General features: G+C 43.7%; 1 protein-coding gene across 11 annotated transcripts in view; it reads left to right on the top strand.

Annotated features, from left to right (window-relative positions):
- The window catches only part of SEMA6D (semaphorin 6D), a 589599-nt gene that overhangs the window by 459645 nt on the left and 107186 nt on the right, over positions 1–22768 (top strand). Inside the window, exon 1 of one of the 11 annotated variants that reach the window (XM_060755287.2) lies at positions 21991–22308. The exons of the other annotated variants lie outside the window; for them this stretch is intronic. The gene's annotated coding sequence lies outside the window, so the exon portion shown is untranslated. Of the gene's footprint in view, positions 1–21990; positions 22309–22768 lie in introns of those variants that run through there. 11 annotated transcript variants of the gene reach the window in all.

Raw genomic sequence — 22768 nt, 5'->3', positions numbered from 1 at the left:
TATCACTGTGGACTCAAACAATGATGGATCTGGACCAAACTCTACACAAATACTCAATATGCCCAAATGAGAACACTGGTGAGTTTGGGGGAAATAGAATCTTGACATTTGGGAGTTGTGGTTGCCGGGATTTATAGTTCACCTATAATCACAGAGCATTGTGAACCCCACTAACAATAGAATTGGGCCAAACCTCCCACACAGAACCCCCATGTGGGCCATAGCAATGCGTGGCAGGGGACGGCTAGTGTGAAATAAAGCAACCAAATCATGTAGGTCTTGTATACATAAATAGCAATGTTTCATTCCCCTTTTTGGCCAGGGACCACTTTCTCCAACATTAGTACCAAAAGGGTTACAAATCAGTTCTTGGTCAACTTTAGATTTTGTTTGGTTATTTGGGGTGCTAATTCAGAAAATTGCATTGGATAGACCACATCAGCTCTAGTTTCTGATACAGAATATGTGCCATCCAGTAGTCACCATCTGCTCACCGACAGAAACCATATTTAATAAGCCTCAGCACTATAAGAGGGTTTCGTGAGACTAGTCGCTCTTGTTGCAACAGTGTAGTAACGGTGAGGCTGCAAACCATATTTTAATTCTTGTGGACCACATCAGCTCTAGTTTCTGATACAGAATATATGCCATCCAGTAGTCACCATCTACTCACCCACTGATGGTCTACGGACCACAGGTTGGAAACCATTGATAAATGATTGAACTATTTCTTCCAAAATGCACCTAGAGGGTTGCTTTTTCTTATACTAGTCTCCATCTGTCTTCTACTCCACAAATTTGCTGTACAAACTTACAGATCTATGCTATTTAAAACATGTTTGGAGAAGCTGTGAGATAGCTTTTTTGCAGCCTCCTTTTTTCTATTTGCCTGTTCATAAAATATTAAGTAGGGGATTCTGGGGGGCAGCTGCTGTTTACCTTGCCTGTTGTAGGCAGACAGAAATGGCCACCAGAATTAGAGCAGAATCTCTGCTTTGTTTACTGAAGATATTCTACTGCAATCCAATATTGAGAGAGTGTGTTTTCCCAGGCCCCTTCTCCACTGCCAAATAATCCAGATTTTCAAAGCAGATAATCTATATTATATGATTATAACTGGGTTATATGAGTCTACATTGCCATATAATCCAGTTCAAAGCAGATAATCTGGATTTTCTATGGCAGTGTAGAAGGGCCTCAGTTTTCCTTCACGATATTTCCAATGTCAATTGTGTTTTTTAAAAAAGACCTTTGACCAGACAAATCTGAGGAAGAAAAGGGTAAGATGAACTTATGCAAATACTTTGTAAAAATGAGCTTAATTCTTGGAGGTGTTGTTAAAAGAGATGTGCCTATACATACAAACACACACATTCATTTATCCCTGCTATCATGATGGGCATGTGTGCATAATACATGCAAGTATTGCATGATAAGCATGTGTTCACAAAGCAAGCAAGTATTGCATGTATTTTATATAGTAATTGAATTTATATTCAAGAGCTAGGTAGGCAACTATCTCGCTTTAACCTACTTTCCCCCTCTACAAATAGTGCTCAAGACAGCAATTGATAATCAGATATGAAATGGTAATTACTATATAAGAGAAAATCATTTTCAACCCAGTAATTTAAAAAGATAGGATCCACCAAATTAAAGTTCCTTCGGCAAGTAAATTAAGTGAAAAGTCAAAAAGCCTCTCATTGGAGCAGCGGGTCTTTCTGGGAGGATGGAGCAGAATGAACTAGCAAGGTATAAGACCAATATGGAAGCAACCTTAAAAAGACATAGAATCATAGAATCAAAGAGTTGGAAGAGACCTCATGGGCCATTAAGTCCAACCCCATTCTGCCAAGAAGCAGGAATATTGCATTCAAATCACCCCTGACAGATGGCCATCCAGCCCCTGTTTAAAAGCTTCCAAAGAAGGAGCCTCCACCATACTCCGGGGCAGAGAGTTCCACTGCTGAACAGCTCTCACAGTCAGGAAGTTCTTCCTCGTGTTCAGATGGAATCTCCTCTCTTGCAGTTTGAAGCCATTGTTCCGCGTCCTAGTCTCCAAGGAAGCAGAAAACAAGCTTGCTCCCTCCTCCCTGTGGCTTCCTCTCACATATTTATACATGGCTATCATATCTCCTCTCAGCCTTCTCTTCTTCAGGCTAAACATGCCCAGCTCCTTAAGCCGCTCCTCATAGGGCTTGTTCTCCAGACCCTTGATCATTTTAATCGCCCTCCTCTGGACACATTCCAGCTTGTCAATATCTCTCTTGAATTGTGGTGCCCAGAATTGGACACAATATTCCAGGTGTGGTCTAACCAGAGCAGAATAGAGGGGTAGCATTACTTCCCTAGATCTAGACACTATGCTCCTCTTGATGCAGGCCAAAATCCCATTGGCTTTTTTTGCTGCCACATCACATTGTTGGCTCATGTTTAACTTGTTGTTCACGAGGACTCCAAGATCTTTTTCACACGTACTGCTCTTGAGCCAGGCATTGTCCCCCATTCTGTATCTTTGCATTCCGTTTTTCCTGCCAAAGTGGAGTATCTTGCATTTGTCACTGTTGAACTTCATTTTGTTAGTTTGGGCCCATCTCTCTAATCTGTCAAGATCGTTTTGAATCCTGCTCCTGTCCTCTGGAGTATTGCATAGGATTGAACAATCAGACAAAGGCAATGTCGTCAAGCCGTGATAAGCAGAACTCAGATCTCCTGTTCATGGATTGTTCCAGGAAAATCAATATAGACTTGCTAGACAAAGGGATATTGTAGCACCTTTGAGACTATCTGCTATAACCTTTTATAGGCTGAGCCTGCTTTCGGAGATTCAGTCCATGAAAGCTTGTTACAACCTTCTTCCTCTCAGTTAGTCTCTTTTTGTGAATATGTTATTAACATATACATTTTAACTATATAAAGCAACATTTATAGTATACAAAAACCAACAAACACACAACACAAAATAAAGCTGTACATTTAATTACTCCTACCCAATACACACCTTTGATGCTTCTTACCCCCACTGCCATTAAATATAACTTCTAATTTACTCCATCTGTACTTAAAGTTTGTTATGTTGGGCAAGTTTGCTCTAGGTGTATCATCGGTGGGATTCAGTGTGTGTAGGGTGAACTACAACTCCCACTATGGTGAGTCAGTCCCTTCAAACCCCTCCAGTAGGTTCAGTTGGTCATGGGGGTTCTGTGTGTCAGGTTTGGTCCAGGTCCATCATTGGTGGAGGTCACAGCTTCTCTGATTGTGGGTGAACTACAACTCTCAGCAACAAAGGCCAATTTGTTTCCCCCAAAATTCCCCCCAAAATCTTCGAGTAATCAGATTTTGGCATATCAGGTATGTGTGCCAAGTTTGGTCTAGAAACATCAGTGTTTGGGTTCACAGTGCTTTATGGATATGGGTGAACTACAACTCTCCCAAATCAAGGTAAATTTTCCCCAAAGATCTCCAGTATTTTTTTTTTCTGGTTATGGGTGCACTGTGTGCCATGTTAGTTGCAGTAATCAAATTTTGGCATATCAGGTATGTGTGCCAAGTTTGGTACTGATCCATCTGTGTTTGGGTTCACAGTGCTTTATGGATGTAGGTGAACTACAACTCTCCCAAATCAAGGTGGATTTTCCCCAAAGATCTCCAGTATTTACTTTTTCTGGTCATGGGTGCTCTGTGTGCAATTCCATCTTTGGTGGAGTTCAGAGTGCTCCTTGATTGCAGGTGAACTATAAATCCCAGTATCTACAACTCCAAAATGTCCAGGCTAATTCCTCTCAAAATCCACCAGTATTCAAATTTGGACATATTGGGTAAGCATGCCAAGTTTGGTCCAGATCCATCATTGTTTGGGTTCATAGTGTGCTCTGGATGTAGGTGAACTACAACTCCAATAAATCCTTCCAAAGACCTTCAGTATTTTTTTTGTTGGTCATGAGGATTCTGTGTGCCAATCATTGGTGGAGTTCAGAGTGCTCTTAGATTGCAGGTGAACTATACATCCCAGTACCTACAACTCCTATAAATCATGGTGAATTCTCCCCAAACCTCTCTAGTTATGTTCAGTTGCTGATCAATTCCTCTGTTTGTTGTGTGCCATGGAAAGGAATAAGAAAGGGTTATGAGAGAGGCTGTGGGTGGGATCATGCAAATTCCAATGGAGAGAGTGAGAAGCACTGGGATGTCTGTGGTGGAGAAAACACATAAAATCTAGGATGATATTGTCCCCAAATAAAAGTCTTCACTTGGGTGATGGGTAGTATTGTGTTTGTAGATGACATCGGCAGGACTCTTGTACATGTTCATGGTGCACACTATAACTTGCAGTGTCATTGAAGGGAGGGCCTTTGGTGTCTCCTGAGTAGTGGGAGATATAGTTGTTTGTGGAGGCAGGAGCTTGTCTGTGTAAGTGGACACTCCAGCCACATACACAGAAACATATTTTCACTTTTATAATGTGTATAGATAGATGTGGAAGGGACCTCATTCTCAAAGATGCTACCCTTTGCATGCAGATCCAAACTAAAATAACTATGTTTTTGAATAGAGTTGCAATGATATAATTTCATCACTTTTTTTGCATCTTTCCAAGTGCATTTCTCCAAGTATCACTAAAAGAAAGAACTTGTTGCATTGGATTTTAGTTGAGCGTTTGCACCTGATACTGGCAGTTTGCTTTGACAGTCCCTGATTTGATGCTTATTTCAGGGATGTCTCAAAGTGCCATGTAGGATGGCAGAGCATAATGGTTTGAAAGGGGAAGGATGACACTCTTTTGTGAATCCAGGGCTCAAGAAAGGCAAAAGGAGTGCTTTAGTAGTAACATCTTCCCCCAAAATGCAGCAACCGATTCAAACCACATGGAATTATATTTGCATTCTCCCAAGGCAGAAAGGATTAGGAGCAATGAACAGGAAGTTTGGACCACGTCCCTTAAGTCAGATTAAGGAGCAGGCTTATTGCTTCCACAGGGAATTGGGTATAATTTGCGATAAACAGGAGAAAGACTCTGACGTCAGGAGAGGAAGGGAGGTGAGGGAAGCGCAGTGGAGCCAGATCAATTGGACAACAACAGAAATGAAGTAGTGCAGTGTTTCTCAAACTGGGGGTCGGGACCCCTGGGGCGGTCGCAAGGGGATGTCAGAGGGGTCACCAAAGACCATCAGAAAATAATATTTCCTGTTAGTCATGGGGATTCTGTGTGGGAAATTTGGCCCAGTTCTATCCATGAGGTTGAGAATGCTCTTTGATTGTAGGTGAACTATACATCCCAGCAACTACAACTCCCAAATGTCAAGTCTATGTTCCCCAAACTTCAGCAGTGTTCACATTTGGGCATATTGAGGATTCGTGCCAAGTTTGGTCCAGATCCATCATTGTTTGACTTCACACTGCTTTCTGGATGTAGGTGAACTACAACTCCAAAACTCAAGGTCAATGCCCACCAAACCCTTCCAGTATTTTCTGTAGGTCATGGGAGTTCTGTGTGCCAAGTTTGGTTCAGTTCCATCATTGGTGGAATTTGGAATGCTCTTTGATTGTAGTTTAACTGTAAATGAAAGCAACTACAACTCCCAAATGACAAAATCAATCAACCCCCCAAACCCAACAGTATTCAAATTTGGGCATATTGGGTATTTGAGCCAGTGAATGAGAATACATCCTGCTGCATATCAGATATTTACATTACTATTCATAACAGTAGCAAAATTACAGTTGTGAGGTAGCAACGAAAATAATTATATGGTTGGGGGTCACCACAACATGAGGAACTGTGTTAAGGGGTCGCGGCAATAGGAAGGTTGAGAAACACTGAAATAGTGAGTTGTAAGAAAACATCTGAGACCTCGTGGTGTAGTGGATTGAGCGTTGGACTGTGACCCTGAAGACTAGTGTTCAAATCCCTGCCCAAACATGGAAACCTACTGGGTGATCTTGAGTATGTCACATTCTTTCAGAGGAAGGCAAGAGCAACCCTCTGGACAAAGTTTTCCATATAAATCCCATGATGGGTTTTGAGAGAACAGCTCTCTAAAAATATCTGTGCCTTCCAACATACCTCTATAGTCAACTTACGCTGGAAGTTGGCCATACAATCACATTGGATGACATAGCTTGGCCCCATGTAAGCCGCCCCGAGTCCCTTCGGGAACATTGAGGTGGGTGCAAAAATAAAGTTATTGTTGTTGTTGTTGTTGTTGTTTTTATTTCTATTATTATAGAGATTCTTAGAGGGATGTCTTCTCGATAAATTTCTGTAGACCTCATCACGAATGGTAGTGGATTCTCCACACATCATGGTGAATCCGTGGGATCCCAGCAAGGGGAGTGGAGAACCCATTGCTCCATGCCCCGCATCGCCTGACTTATCAGGAACCCGATCCCATGGGGAAAGCGTCGCCACCTGGCTTCCTCCCATTGATCCAAAGGCAACACGGGACACCTCCCATGTCACATGATGGGTTTTGAGAGACAACTCTCTAGGAATTTCTGGGCCTTCCTGCACACTTCTATAGTCAACTTATACTGGAAGCTGGCTATACAATCACATTGGATGACATAGAGATTCCTAGAGGGATGTCTTCTCAATAAATTTCTAGAGATTTCATCACAAATGACAGTGGATTCACCACGCATCATGGTGAATGCGTGGGGTTCCAGCGGCCGGAGAGGAGAAGCCATTGCTCCACACCTTGCATCACCCGACTTACCAGGACCCCTATCCCACAGGGGAAGTGTCACTGCCCGGTTTCCCCCATTGATTCAAAGACAACATGGAATGTCTCCCGTGTCACCGCCACAGTGTATGCCACTTGCTCTTCCTGTTTGGTGCAGAGCCCGGATGGAAATCTTTGTGCATCATGCAATGGGCTCTATGTCAAAAGTGGAAAACAAGTGGTGTACGATGGGAAAATCAGACCAACTGATGAGGTCGTAGGTCAGGCATCCTCAAACTGGGACCATCCAGCTGTTTGGGCCTCAAACCTCCAAAATTCCTGACCATTGAACAAGCTGGCTAGGGCTTCTGGGAGTTGGAGGCCCAAACAGCTGGAAAGCTGCAGTTGGAGGATGCCTGCTCTAGCTCCTCCAGCATGACTGGAGGAAGTTGACCATTGAGGCACATGAATAATCAAATCTGCAATTAGTCAAGACTGCAATAAATATGCGAGATGAAGTCATAGGCAGGAGGGAGCAAGCTTGTTTTCTGCTGCCCTGGAGACTAGGATGCAGAGCAATGGCTTCAAACTACAAGAAAGGAGATTCCATCTGAACATGAGGAAGAACTTCCTGACTGTGAGAGCTGTTCAGCAGTGGAACTCTCTGCCCCAGAGTGTGGTGGAGGCTCCTTCTTTGGAACCTTTTAAACAGAGGCTGACATCTTCTTGGCAGAATGAGGTTGGACTGGATGGCTCATGAGGTCTCTTCCAACTCTATGATTCTATGATTCTATGAAAGTAGAGGGATGACTGTGCTTGGATTGTTTCCAGCTTCCGTTGGAAGATGAGAACGATTGTTTTAGTGCACTATATCGTGTTTTAATTGTTTTGTGAAAACATACCTGCAAGTCATCAACATTAATAAGGACCTATCTGTGAAAGTTTTCCTCTCCCCAATCTTTAAAGAGAGATTGCATTGTGATCAGTGTCCATTCTATGCCATCATCTCTGCAATAACTATCCCATGAGATGAGCATGTATCCCACAGAGAACGTCCTTCTCAATTGTGGTACTTTTGCATATCACTTTTGTTCTAGAAACAACCCTGAAATGTACTGATGTCTGTGCAATTCTGAATTACATTCCAGTTTTATGGGACTTGTCCTGTGGGCAACATAAATGGACACTGAAAGCTCTTATGGTAGCAAAAAGGCATATTCCTTCACTCTGGGAGGATAAATCATTTTGGCACGAGTGCAATGGACAAAAAAACCATAATGTTCACTTTCAGTTTGAATATGCATTGTACTGCAGACAGTAGTTCCTAGACATATATCTAGATATGACAGCATTTATGGCCTGGCAATAAGAATGCTGGGCAGGGATTTTAGAGATCTGGGTTACAATCCCCACTGAGGCATGAAACTTACTAGGTGAACTTGGGTCATTCAGTGTGACCTACTTCACAAGGTTGGTGAGCAAATAAAGACAGAGGCCCCATCTACACTGCCATATAATGTAGTTTGAAGCAGCATTGTGTGGTCAGAATAATAATAATAATAATAATAATAATAATAATAATAATAATTGTATTTATTATTTGGTACAACAAATTGCAAAAATGAACATAAACAAATGACATAGATAAACACACACAAATATATACAGTGATACCTTGAGTTAAGAGTTTAATTCATTCCATGACTAGGCTCTTAACTCAAACCACTCTTATCCCAAAGCAAATTTTCCCATTTAAATGCGATTAATCCATTCCTGGCACCCTTTTTTGTTACATGTTTTTAATATGAAAATTTATTTTATAAATGACAAATAATGTTTAAATCCACATTCACATGGAACAATAAAAAAGAAAGATCAACTTTAAACTGGTAGAAGCACAAAGTTATGACAAGGAAGCACAAAGTGAAGAGGCAGAAGCATCATTTTCTTCCTACTATACTCATTCGAGCCTTCTTCCCTCTCTTGCTCTCTCTCTCATCTCTCTTTTCATGAAGCCAAACAAACCAGGAATAAAAACTACACAATATCAACTAACTCAAAGTTCCTCAAAGCTGAGAAGAGCAAAATGGACAGCAATTTCCTAAAGTGGACAAGAGCACGAGGTCCGAAGGCTGCACCAAAGCCCCTTCCTCTGGCACTGGTGCTTCCTCTGGCACTAGCTCTTAACCCAAAATGCTGCTTGTATCTCAAAGCAAAACCCAGACTGAACAATGGATCTTAACTCAAAATGCTCTTAAGTCAGGATGTTCTTAAGTTGAGGTTCCACTGTGTGTGTGTGTGTGTGTGCATGCATGTGTGTATGTATATGTATATGTATGTGTGTGTGTGTGTGTGTGTGTATATATATATATATATATATATATATATATATATATGAAAACTTATACCAAATGCAAATACAGAATTGACATATAGGGGCAATAGAATGTAAATCAAAACTCATGATTGAATTATTTGTCGTGCCAGGGCAACCAGTCAATTGTATTACATTTCTAACAGAACAAAACAAACAAACAGACAAAACACAAAATGTGCAAGCTTGGTAGTTGATTAAATGTCCTTTGACCAGTATCTGGCCACTTGCAGTGCCTCTGGTTTTGCCGCAAGGAGGTCCTCCATGGTGCATGTGGCAGGGCTCAGGTTGCATTGCAGCAGGTGGTAAGTGGTTTGCTCTTCTCCACACTCGCATGCCGTGGATTCCACTTTATAGCCCCATTTCTGAAGGTTGGCTCATTGGTTGAGGTTCTGGCCACTTTTGGACTCTTGCTTGCTGAGGTGTTCCAGTGAGTGTCTCTGTAGATCTTAACTCATGATTGAAATTTCACTTGGTAGGCCTGGCAGAAAATATGGGTTTTCAATTGCATTTCAAATTCCGACAACTCATTTAGCTGTTGGAGCTCTACCGGCAGGTCATTCCACAGTTGTGGGGCGGCCAATGAAAATGTCCTCTGGGGGACAGTCACCAGTCGGGTTCTGGCTGCTTGGAGTAGCCATCCACCCAGAGGGTTTAAGTGTCCGAAAGGGCGACTTGTGCAGAAGGCTATCCAGAAGGTAACTTGGACCCAAACCATGTAGACTCACATAACACCTTGAAGGAAGGTGGGAATAAGAATGAATGAACCAATATTTTTCAAAGTGCTTTTAAAAAACCTGAAATTGGATCCCTTTCTAGCTTTTTGCTTCCTAAGTGGAAGAGGAGATCTGGAGAAGCTATTATTATGTAAATTTTACAAAGACATATTTATCTAGTACTGGGTTTCCCCCTTTATTTCCTCCTATTAGTCATTAAATGTCTGCTGTCTCTGATTCCTTTTCCTCCATTCCAGACTCACAAAGGGTAAAGGAAACCCAGCTCTCTTTTATTATAGTGATTGAAGGTTGCCGATCTACACTAAATTAATATTATCAGATAAGGATTGATATTTACCAGTAAGTCTGCTTGTGGATTGCAAATTAGCCTCTAAATGCCAGTTTGAATGCTAATTTTTAGCCCTAATTATATGCAGCCTTAATAATTACATCCCATTTCATTGTTATAATTACCATAGTTCATGGCAAGACTGTTCATGTGCCTTTCGCAAGTGTGACTCCGAAGCCGTTAAGCAAGTATGAAAGCCACACTGTAATTAGTTACATACCAATTTACATTAGAGTTGTGTACACTTGGAGAGGAAATATTGTGAAATGGTTTCAGCCGCATTGAAAACTACTGGAAAGCAAGTTGTGTCTTACAAGAAGAAAAAAGTAAGAGGAGAAAGTTTTGTGTAAGATCAAAAGGTGCAACAGAGAGTAAAGGTTTTGGCAAAGGAAACAAATTGTGCAGCAATAATAATAATAATAATAATAATAATAATAATAATAATAATAATAATACACTTTATTTATATTCAGCCATTCATCCCTAGGGGACTCAGAGCAGATTACAGCATTTACATACTTGCTTGGAGCATCTTTTTGCCTTTTCCCACTGAAGTGGTACCTATTTATCTACTCACATTACATGTTTTTGAACTGCTAGGTTGATAGGAACTGGAGCTGACAAACAGAAGTTCACCCCATCTTGCAGATCGAACTGCTGACCTTCAGGCCGGGACTGGCTGAGTGTCAGCTGCATTAAGATCACTTCTGGCCAAAAGGTCATGAGTTCGAAGCCAGCCCGGATCGGAGTGAGCTTCCGACCAATTGTATAGCTTGTTGTTGACCTTTGCAACCCAAAAGACAGTTGCATCTGTCAAGTAGGAAAATTAAGTACCACCTATGTGTGGGGAGGCTACTTTAACTAATTTATGAGGCCATAAAAAAAGACTCCAGCAAAGCATGCGTGGAATGCGGAAGTACTTCATCAGTGTTGCAGATGGACGATGAAAGCGACAGCTCCCCTGGCGGCCAGAAAAAGTTAAATAGCCTCTGACTGTCTGTCTATATCTGTTGTGTGTCTTTGGCATTGAATGTTTGCCATATATGTGCACATTGTAATCTGCCCTGAGTCCCCTGCTGGGTGAGAATAAATAATAAAATAGTTCAGCCAGCCTTCAGGTCTGCAGTTCAGCCAACCTTCAGATCCATAGTTCAGCCAACCTTCAGGTCCACAGTTCAGCCAACCTTTAGTTCTGCAGAACAGCCAACCTTCAGGTCAGTAGTGCAGCCTTTCTTCAGGTCAGCAGTTCAGCCAATCTTCAGGTCTGCAGTTCATCCTTCCTTCAGGTCAGCCATTCAGCCAACCTTCAGGTCCACAGTTCAGCCAACCTTTAGTTCTGCAGATCAGCCAACCTTCAGGTCAGTAGTGCAGCCTTCCTTCAGGTCAGCAGTTCAGCCAATCTTCAGGTCTGCAGTTCAGCCTTTTTTCAGGTCAGCAGTCCAGCCAACCTTTAGTTCTGCAGATCAGCCAGCCTTCAGGTCAGTAGTGCAGTCAATCTTCAGGTCAGCAGTTCAGCCAATCTTCAGGTCTGCAGTTCAGCCAGCCTTCAGGTCCGCAGTTCAGTCAACCTTCAGGTTCGCAGTTCAGCCAACCTTCAGGTCAGCAGTTCAGTGGCACAAGGATTAAACCAATTGCGCCACCGCATCAGCTTTCAAATGTCTTAGACCAATTATGTCTTTGTTATGCGCTGATATCAGAGAAGGATGGGGGGGGGGGATAATTGTTTCTTATTAGGGTCTTTCACTTTCACAGGGGTCCTGCACCCCTAACCCTGACAATGTGGGGCTCCTATTGTACTAATCCCCTTTCGCTGCGACCTTACTATTCCTGTGTGTTGCACTCAACCTACTTGTCTCACAACCAAGGCATGACTCATTCCAACCAACAACACTTGAGGTGTCTGTTTGCTGCCAGTGATGCTGAATCAGTTCTGAGAGACAGGACAGTAATGATGAATCAGCAAGACCAGCATTTCACAGAACAGATTTGCGCCGTCAGGGTTTTGTCACTGTTTCTCTTTCACCCTGATGGTGACCTACTGGCAAAGCTAGATGCAAACACAGAAGCGTGTGTGTAAACCCTTTAAAAATACAGGAAATCCAAGAGTTACACAGCCGGACTGAAATAATGGCGAGAGCTTATGTAATTTTATTTATGAGAAAGATATATCGTAAAGTTCTCCCAGGCACTTCTCTTCATTTACATTCCAGTCCCCTCGGAAAGATGGGGCGACCTATAAATAAAGTATTAAGTAAAGTAATGGTAAAGGTTTCCCCTGACATTAAGTCTAGTCATGTCTGACATTGGGTGGTGCTCATCTCCATTTCTTAGCCAAAGAGCTGGCGTTGTCCATAGATGCCTCCAAAGTCATGTGGCTGGCATGACTGCATGGAGTCCCATTACCTTCCCGCCGAAGCGGTATCTATTGATCTATTCACATTTGCATGTTTTCAAACTACTAGGTTGGCAGAAGCTGGACCTAACAGCAGGAACTCAGCCCACTCCCCAGATTCAAACCACTGTCCTTTCAGTCAGCAAGTTCAGCAGCTCAGTGGTTTAATTCGTTGCACCACCAGGGGTTCCGGTGTTATTATTATATTATTTCTATATTATTATTATTATTATTATTATTATTATTTCATTGTTATTACTAGCTTGGATCCCCAGCTATGGCCAGGTTATTTGAAAAAGGCATTATTTGCTTTTGGATGTTAGATAATATCAGTTTGGTAATTTGTAATGATATTTTTTGTAATGCTAATACTTTTTGTGTGTGAACCAACCTCAGGGGTTTATAAATAAAGTATTATTATTATTATTATTATTAACAATAATAATAATAATAATAATAATAATAATAATAATAATAAACTCTATTTATATCTTGCCCCCTCTCCCCAAAGGGACTCGGGCAGTTTACAACAATCAACAGATACAGAAAATAATATAGCTATTATTATTATTATTTGAAACACAACAAGATGAGTCCACAGCCGACACTCTGCTGGCTGTTGTATTGGATCACACACTGGACACTTCCCAAGTGTCTAGGACTGTGTGATGTATTGGCGAATAATGCGTGCAGATCCCAGTAAGGTGGCCTTCTGCAGGTGGCAGATGGTAATTTTGTCAGCACCGATTTTGTTTAAGTGCAAGCCAAGGTCTTTAGGCACTACATCCAGTGTGCTGATCACCACTGGGACCATCTTGACTGGCTTGTGCCAGAATCTTTGCAGTTCGATCTTTACATCCTATTATTATTATTATTATTATTATTATTATTATTATTATTATTTAGGAAAAAGTCAGTCTTTGCTTTTGTTTTTTATGAATGCTTCATAAATGCATAAGGATGTGGGTGAACTGCAATTTCCAAAAATTCAAACTTCACCATGTTGGGTCTGTGTGCCAAGTTTCATCCAGATTCGGTTCATAGTGCTCTCTAAATGTAAGTGAACTACAACTGCTATATATCCCCCCAAATACCTAAAATATTTTTTGTTGGTCATGGGAGATCTGTGTGCCGAGTTAGTTCCAGGTCCATCTTTGGTGCGGTTCAGAGTGCTCTTTGATTGCAGGCGAACTATGAATCGCAATCCCTGCAACTCCTTTATAACAAGGTCATCCCCATTCTGCCAAGAAGCAGGAATATTGCATTCAAATCACCCCTGACAGATTGCCATCCAGCCTCTGTTTAAAAGCTTCAAAGAAGGAGCCTCCACCACACTCCAGGGCAGAGAGTTCCACTGCTGAACAGCTCTCACAGTCAGGAAGTTCTTCCTCATGTTCAGATGGAATCTCCTTTCTTGTAGTTTGAAACCATTGTTCCTTGTCCTAATCTCCATGGAAGCAGAAAACAAGCTTGCTCCCTCCTCCCTGTGGCTTCCTTTCACATATTTATACATGTTTGTCTGTCCTCAAAGTTTAGTCTAGATCCAATGTTGGCTGGGTTCATTGCGTGCGGGTGAGCTACAACTCCCATATGCAAGTCCCATCATCCATGGTCCATCCTCCTCCAAACTACACCAGGATGTAGAGTGAGTCATGGGAGTTCTGTGTGCCAAGTTTGGTCTTGATCTGTCATTGATGTGGGTTGCACTGGTCCCAGGAAGTGAGTGAAGGTACTGCAAGTCACATCATCCATGGTCCTAAGTCTTCCAAACTGCACCAGGATGTAGAGTGAGTTATGGGGGCTCTGTGTACCAAGTTTGATCTTGATCTGTCATTTGTGAGGGTCACAGTGGTCTGAGAAGGTACTGCGAGTCCCATCATCCATGATGAATCCTCTGCCAAATTGTATCAGAATATAGAGTGCCTCATGAGGGCTCTGTTTCCCAAGTGTGGTCTTGAACAGTCATTGGATGAATGTCGCAGTGGTCTCAGGAAGTGAGTGAAAGTACTGCAAGTCCCATCATCCGTAGTCCATCCTCCTCCAAACTGTACCAGGATATAGATTATTCCAAATCCTGCAATCTACCCTCCAAATTGTGGTAGCGCCCCTTCCTCAATATGGATGGTAGAAAATTTGCAAAGAAGTAACCTGATTTACAGAAATAGCTTAACTCATCTTCATCACTTTGGCTTCAGCTGTAGGAACACAACGGGATGCTCTCTTCAGCCAGTAAATAGCTGTATTGCAGAGAGAGGAGCAGTGCCATGATGCTAGCCAGCAGTTATGCGATTCTTTGACATCAATCCGTGTCAAAGGAAAAGCTTTCAGGCATCAAATAAGGGACAATTCATCTAACAAGGGACACTTAGCTTAAAAACTTAGGTGATCCCTCATTGTCAGAGTAGGATTGACCTCCAAGATTGGCGTAGTGGTGGTGGGTACGTTGGGGACTGTGGAGCCCTATTCTTGACCTGCATGTTCTCCCGCAGTGAAGGCATTGATTTCCAGGTGGAAGGCGGTCCCGGTCGGGGTTGGCTTGACGTGCCTTCCTCTTGGCACGTTTCTCTCTTTCACCTTCCATTTGTGCCTCTTCAAATTCTACAGCACTGCTGCTCACAGTTGACCTCCTTCTGGAGCACTCAAGGGCCAGGGCTTCCCAGTTCTCAGTGTCTATGCCACAGTTTTTAAGGTTGGCTTTGAGCCCATCTTTAAATCTCTTTTCCTGGCCACCGATGTTACATTTTCCGTTCTTGAGTTCAAAGTAGAACAACTGGTTTGGGAGATGGTGGTCGGGCATCCGGACAACGTGGCCGGTTCAGCGGAGTTGATGACAGAGGACCATCACTTCAATGCTGGTGGTCTTTGCTTCTTCTAACACGCTGACATTTGTCCGCTTGTCTTCCCAAGAGATTTGCAGGATTTTTCAGAGGCAGCACTGATGGAATTGTTCCAAGAGTTGCATGTGATGTCTGTAGACAGTCCACGTCTCACAGGCATATAGCAGTGTTGGGAGGACAAATAGCTTTATAAACAAGCACCTTGGTATCCCTATGTATGTCCTGGTTCTCAAATACTCTGCTTCATTTGGAAAAATTCCGCACTCACAGAGCTCAGCTGGTGTTGTATTTCAGTCTTAATGTTGATGTCTGTAGACAGTCCATGTTTCGAAGGCGTATGGCAGGGTTGGGAGGACAATAGCTTTATAAACAAGCATCTTGGTATCCCTACGGATGTCCCAGTCCTCAAACACTCTGTGCTTCATTTGGAAAACTTCTGCACTCGCAGAGCTCAGCTGGTGTTGTATTTCAGTCTTAATGTTGATGTCTGTAGACAATCCATGTTTCGAAGGTGCATGGCAGGGTTGGGAGGACAAAAGCTTTATAAACAAGCATCTTGGTGTCCCGGTCCTCAAACACTCTGTTCTTCATTCAGAAAAATGCTGCACTCGCAGAGCTTAGGTAGTGTTGTATTTCAAACTCAATGTTGATAACCACTAGACCTGTAAAGGACAAGCTTTCCACCTTTCAAGTAATGGAGGTCTCTGATAATAAGTAGAGTTGGCAGACTTAGGGGCACCTGACAACAGTAGCTATTGATGGCAATTTCCCCCACAATAGATGTGTGAGCCTCAGCTGTACACATAGGACAATCTTCCATTCCTGGGGTTCCTACAGGATCGTATTGTGCATTCACAAGAACACGAAGCTTCATTTTTCTGAAGCTCAGCAACTTCTTTCCCCACCTTGTTTTGATTAGGTCCTCGCTTGCCAAATTTTAAAAAAGAGTCTGCTTCAACTTTTCTCGCTAATGTGTGTGAGAGAAAGCCCATTGTTCAGCCTTTCAGAGATAAGCAACCATTTAATATCCTGTTTCTTCTAATTCTCCTAAAATATTTGTTTCTAAAAGTTTGTCAGAATGGGGAGGTTAAGAGTTACAATGAGGAACAACTTCCAGGATAATTCAAAGATAAGGCTTAATAGCCTGACAATATCCCCTTTAATCTCCTTGCTATTGACACAATGCCGGCCTATTATGTCTGGGAGGATTTAAGGAGCTTTCCTCCACATGTTCCTGATGGTTTATCATGTCAATGGGGGCCTGCATACATTTGTGTTACAAGCAGTCGCTGAGCTGAACTTGTGGCTCTATCTACACAGCATGTTCACAAAGATGCCCTGAAACTACATTAGTTGCTTCAGAAGCTGAAAGAAATGGTCTCTTAGAAAGGACATCGATTAATATTGGCCTTGCTCCACTTGCTAGTCCCATCTAGAGTGGACCTATTATTAAATAAATAAACATGTATGCAAATTCCATTCACCTAATGGTCTCCTGTATAGTGGCTAGCAATTAGATTTAGGCCACGGTTCATTTGTCAGCCTAAATACCCTGAAGGCAGCAGATCCTATCTCATCTCAGAATTAGCATTCGAGTAGTCATGAAGTAGGATCAGGCCTGGTTAATGCTTGGAATGAAGACCACCAGGGAGCAGCAGCTATACCACAATAATGATGATGATGATGATGATGATGATGATGCAAAAGGCCATTTTATTGGGATCTGCACACATTATTCACCGATACATTACACAGTCCAAGACACTTGGGAAGTGTCCAAAGTGTGATCCAATACAACAGACAGCATTGTGATCTTGTCATGAGAGAAGCCTCCCACAAGGATGATAAAAACATCAAATCATCCAGGCATGCCCTGGGCAACGTCCTTGCAGACGGCCAATTCTCTCACACCAGAAGCGACTGCTCCTGACACGACAAAAAATAAATTAGCTGGTCTGAGTCCCTCTGCAGAGGTAGATAAGATCAGGATATAAAAGTTTTAAATAAATTTAAATAAAATAAAATATTATTAGCATAGCTGAGGAGACAAGGTGGAACTATGAATTAGAACTATTTAAAACTATACATAGCCTAGAGAAGACAATCATGCTGGGGAAAGTAGAAGGTAAAAGGAAGAGGGGCCAACCAAGGGCAAGATGGATGGATGGCATTCTTGAAGTGATTGGACTGACCTTGAAGGAGCTGGGGGTGGTGACGGCCGACAGTGAGCTCTGGCGTGGGCTGGTCCATGAGGTCACGAAGAGTCGGAGACGACTGAACGAATGAACAACAACAACAACTATACATAAACATCAAACATGGGCATAAAATATATTAGGCATTGCATCAGTCCTGTGCAAAATGAGTGTGGACTCAAGGAACTCAATGGGACAGCAGGAGGAAGAGGCAAAGCCTTGTCCTATTCAATAGGCCAATGCAAAATGCTGTGGCTTTTCCTAGCTTGCATGTTATTCCCCATTAACAACTTTTGCCATCATGACCATAATTGAATCTTCCTTGGCCATACATGTCCTGGTTTTCACCTCTGAAACATTGGATGTATTGCTATAATCCATCTGTTGCTTGCTGCCAGACAGCTGCTAAATGTTGTTTGTTCCCTGGGCATGGATTTGGGGCTATGTGAGCGTTTTATCAAGTCCGTTCCATCTTGGATTGTCTTCAAAATGTCCTTTTCTAAGGACTAGTTTCTTCCAAGTCCTTAGATCCCTGTGTCCTTTGCCTTCCAAATTTCCGTTGGATTCCTCGCTGTCAGGAGTTGCCATCTCTGCTTCTTCGAGGGGACGCCAGAGTGTTGACACCTGCCTTGTTTGGGTTGTTGTTGTTGCGTAGGAAGGAGGGAGATGAAGAATGCCCTTCGGCTTTGAGAGAGGCAAAGGCTTCGGGTGTCAGAAAATGGCTCTGCTGAATGTCAGCTGTACAGAAAGCGGCCCTGATGTAGTCCTCGGTCTGTCAGCACCCGAAAACATCAGAGTGAAATATCCCAAGGCCTGCCTGCCAAAAAGGGCCCATTCCCATGGCTGGGAGACTCTGTTGGCAGCCTCTGTTGGCATCCGCTCTCCTGTGGGCCAAAGCTTTAAGTCTTTCTCTCTCTACACACACACACACCCTTCCCATCGCATCAGCTATAAACTCTCCAAGGAAAACACCCTTGGAGGAGGGGAAGGGTCTTTTGTCTTCCGCAGGGCGCTTTTGGAGCATTGTGATGCCCCCTATTTTGCAACCCAAGTCTCTGAAAGGCTAAGCCATCTCCCCTGTGAGGCCAGATTACAAGTTTCCGCTGAGAAGTTGGTGAATAAGTGTGACAAATCATGCCAACAGCTTCTTTTGGGGGCACTGGCACTGTGGCTCAAGCCAGTGGCCAAACACTCGGTTCTGCTGTGGTTGCGTTGCAGCCCTTGACTTGATCCAGAAAATAAGCTTTTGCTGCCATATGTTCCTGAATTGAAATTCTGATTTCTTCCCCAAGCTCAAGAGAAATATCCCCAATTTTAAAACATATGACAGCCTGGCGGTCAGGACTCCTGGGTGGGTCACAAGAGGGTGCCAGAGAAGTCGCCAAAGACCATAAGAAAACACAGTATTTTCTGTTGGTCATGGGCGTCCTGTGTGGGAAGTTTGGCCCACTTCTATCATTGGTCGGGTTCAGAATGCTCTTTGATTGTAAGTGAACTATAAATCCCAGCAACTACAACTCCCAAATGTCAAGGTCTATTTTCCCCAAACTCCACCAGTGGTCACATTTTGGCATATTGAGTATTCGTGCCAAGTTTGGTCCAGATCCATCATTGTTTGAGTCCTCAGTGCCCTCTGCATGTAGGTGAACTACAACTCCAAAACTCAAGGTCAATGTCCAGCAAACCCTCACAGTATTTTCTCTTGTTCTGTGTGCTCAGTTTGGTTCAATTCCATTGTTGGTGGTTCAGAATGCTCTGTGACTGTAGGTTAACTATAAATTCTAACAACTACAACTCCCAAATGACAATATCACCCCCCCCCCCCAAACACATATGGGTATTTGTGGGCATATTGGGTATTTATGCCAAATTTGGTCCAGTGAATAAAAATATATCCTGCATATCAGATATTTACATTATGATTCATAACAGTAGCAAAATTGGTTATGAAGTAGCAACAAAAATAATTTTATGGCTGGGGGTCACCACAATATGCGGAACTGTATTAAGGGTTCGTGGTACTCGGAAGGTTGAGAACGATGATCTGGGAGGACTGAATGAAAAGTAATGCCTCCACCTTCGTAACTCCTCAACAGATGGCAGTACGGGTATGTGGCAGGTACTGGCTGGTTCAGTAGACTCTCCTCTACAGTTCCATTTTAGCAGGAAGCCTTAGCATTGAACAGTCATGTTGTTAAAGTGCAAAGTATGGAACCCTGCGCAGACTTAAGCAACGTGCAGTCATTAAATTCTTGACAACAGAAGGTGTCACCCCAACATCTTTAAACCTACTTGCCAAATGATGCACAGTACTCACCTCAACACAATCAATAACTTGCATTCTCTGATGAATCTCCTTTGGGGAGACACCTTCTGCTGTCAAGAATTCAATGACTGCATGTTGCTTAAGTCGCATTGACCAACCATCTGCGCAGGGTTCCATACTTTGCACTTTAACAACATGACTGTTCAATGCTAAGGCTTCCTGTCAAAATGGAACTGTAGAGGAGAGTCTACTGAACCAGCCAGTACCTGCCGCATGCCGGTACTGCCATCTGTTGAGGGGTTACGAAGGTGGAGGCATTAGTTTTCATTCAGCTCTCATATCTTTCTGTCTGTCTCACTCCAACTTGGAAAGGGAAGGGGTCAAATGGCAGTTATTGCTTGCAAAAACCCCAAGACATTACAAATCCCTATTATAATATAATGGTTGTCTTACATGTGTTTGGTTCTCTGTAAAATGGACTCTCACCACACTGCCAAATTATGGTGCCCCGAAGAAGATGCAATGAGAAATTTTGTGTGAACCATCTTTAAGGAAGCAGAAGGGTCAAGCGCCTGGAGAGGATAATTTATTGGGTAGTTTTGTATTGCTGTATTTTGTACAGGAAAACAGAAAGGGAAGGCTAAATAGAAGAGGAAAAGGAAGGAAGGAAGGAAGGAAGGAAGGAAGGAAGGAAGGAAGGAAGGAAGTGCAGAGAGAGGGAGGGAGGGAAAAACTAAATAAAGAAGGAAGGGGGGGACAATTACTGGAAAGGGAGGGAAGGAAGGGAAAATAATTAGGAAAAAGGAGGGAGGCAAACTAAATCCAAAAGAAAAGGAATCAAGGGGAAACTGAGTCAAGAAGGAAAGGAGGAGGAAACAATGAAAAAGGAAGGAAGGAAACTGATGAAGGAAGGAAGGAAGGAAGGAAGGAAGGAAGGAAGGAAGGAAGGAAGGAAGGGGAAAACTGAGTCAGATGGAAAGAAGGAGGAAAGGAAGGAGGAAACTAAGCAAAAATGGAAGGAAGGGGAAAACAGTCAAGAAGGAAGAAGAAACTGAGTCAAAAAGGAAGGAAGGAGGAAACAAAATCAAGAAGGTAGGAAGGAACAGTAAAAAGAAAGGAAGGGGAAAACTGATTCAAAAAGAAAGGAGGTAACAGAATCATGAAGGAAGGAGGAAACTCAGCAAGGAAGGAAGGAAGGAAGGAAGGAAGGAAGGAAGGAAGAAACTGAGTCAAGAATGCAGGGAGGAAGGAAGGGGGAAAACTGAGTCAAGAAGGAAAGAGGTAACAGAGTCAAGACGAAAGGAGGAAACTCAGCAAGGAAGGAAGGAAGGAAGCAAAGGAAAGAAGAGGGAAACTGAGTCAAGAAGGAAGGGAGGAAGGAAGGAAGGAGGAAATTGAGTTAGGAAGGAAGGGGAAAACAGTCAAGAAGGAAGGGGGGAACAGTAAAAAGGAAGGAAGGGGAAAACTGATTCAAAAAGGAAGGAGGTAACAGAGTCAAGAAGGAAGGAGGAAACTCGGAAGGAAGGAAGGAAGGAAGGAAGGAAGGAAGGAAGGAAGGAAGGAAGGAAGGAAGGAAGGAAGGGGTAAACTGAGTCAAGAAGGAAAGAGGTAACAGAGTCAAGAAGAAAGGAGGAAACTGAGGAAGGAAGGAAGGAAGGAAGGAAGGAAGGAGGTGAAAGAAGGAGGGGGAAACTGAGTCAAGAAGGAAGGAAAGAAGCAAATGATAAAGAAAGGAGGGAGGGATGCAAGTGAGCAAGGTGGGATTAAGACCGGAATGAAGGGAGAAACAGAAAAGAAAGAAGGGAAAACAGTCAAAAGAAGGCGGGGGGGGGGGGGGGAGAGATCCAAGGTAAAGAGAACCAAACGTAACCGGGAAGGAAGGAAAGAATGAAAAGGAGACGGATGAAGGTGTCTGGAAGGAAGCAGAGGTGCAAAGAAAAAGGGAAGGGCGAAGATGCAAGGAAGGAAGGAAGGGGAGAAAGAGAGAGAGAGAGACCCCCTGCCCTTGGTTAACTTCCCAGGGCATTTCGGCTATTGTTTCTCCCCGGGATGCCTGACGGCGGGCTTGACTAGGGAAGGAGAGAGGAGGGGGCGAGATCGGGCGCCTCCCCCTCCTCCTCTTCCTCCTCCTCCTCCTCTTCTTCCCTCTTCCTCCTCTTTTCGGGCGGCGGAGGAGAGAGCCGGGAAGGCGAGGCGAGGCTTGGCTGGGCGGTGTGGGTCGCGCGTCCCTCGGCCCCTTCCTTTTCGGGGGCGGGATCCTCCGGAGGGGCGAGCGGGGGGGGGTCTCCCGCCCCTTTGGCTCTCCTCCTCGGCTTCGCCTCCCTCCGCTTGGCTCGGCTTGGCTCGCCTTTGCTGGGCTCCTTGGCTTTCTTTCCTCGCCTGCAAAAAGGAAGGATTTGCCTACCATGAAGCGGCGAGACGGCTGTGGATTTTGACTCGAGAGACCCGCCTTGGGCTTGGGATTGTGTGTGTGTTTTGGTTCCCGGCGGCTCGTGGGCTTGCGGACCCCCCGATGAGGTAAGGGCGGCGGTCCTTTCACTATTTCCCCCTCCCCAAAAGGGAGAAGATCCCTCTCTTCTCGAGCCTGTCTTCCCGGGAGACGCGGCTTCCACGGCGGAGAGCTTCGGAGGCTGCTTTCCGAGCCTTTCTGGCCCCGATCCGCGTGAGAAAGTTGCCCGTGTGGCAAAGGGAAAGGTGCGCCTTCTTGGATGCGGTTTAAAACGCGAGCCGTACGTTTTGGGGCTTTTTGGGGGATGCCTTTTCGGGAGATATGCGCGTCTTAGGGAGCCAATGTTATGGATTTAGGGGATACCTAGAACCCCAATCTCAGAGCCCTGGAACCCGCAGAGAAGCTGCTACGGAGAGCGAGCCCGGATTGGGGGAAAGAGCTGCCCCCCAACCCATCATCCCCTGCCAAAGCCTGCAAAGCCTCCTTCCTCCTTCCCGAGCCCTCCTTGGACAAGCTCTGCATCCTTTT

The sequence above is a fragment of the Anolis sagrei genome, chromosome 9 (assembly GCF_037176765.1).
Source record: "Anolis sagrei isolate rAnoSag1 chromosome 9, rAnoSag1.mat, whole genome shotgun sequence".
NCBI classification, from domain to species: domain Eukaryota; kingdom Metazoa; phylum Chordata; class Lepidosauria; order Squamata; family Dactyloidae; genus Anolis; species Anolis sagrei.
This window is presented reverse-complemented; position numbering and strand designations above follow the sequence as displayed.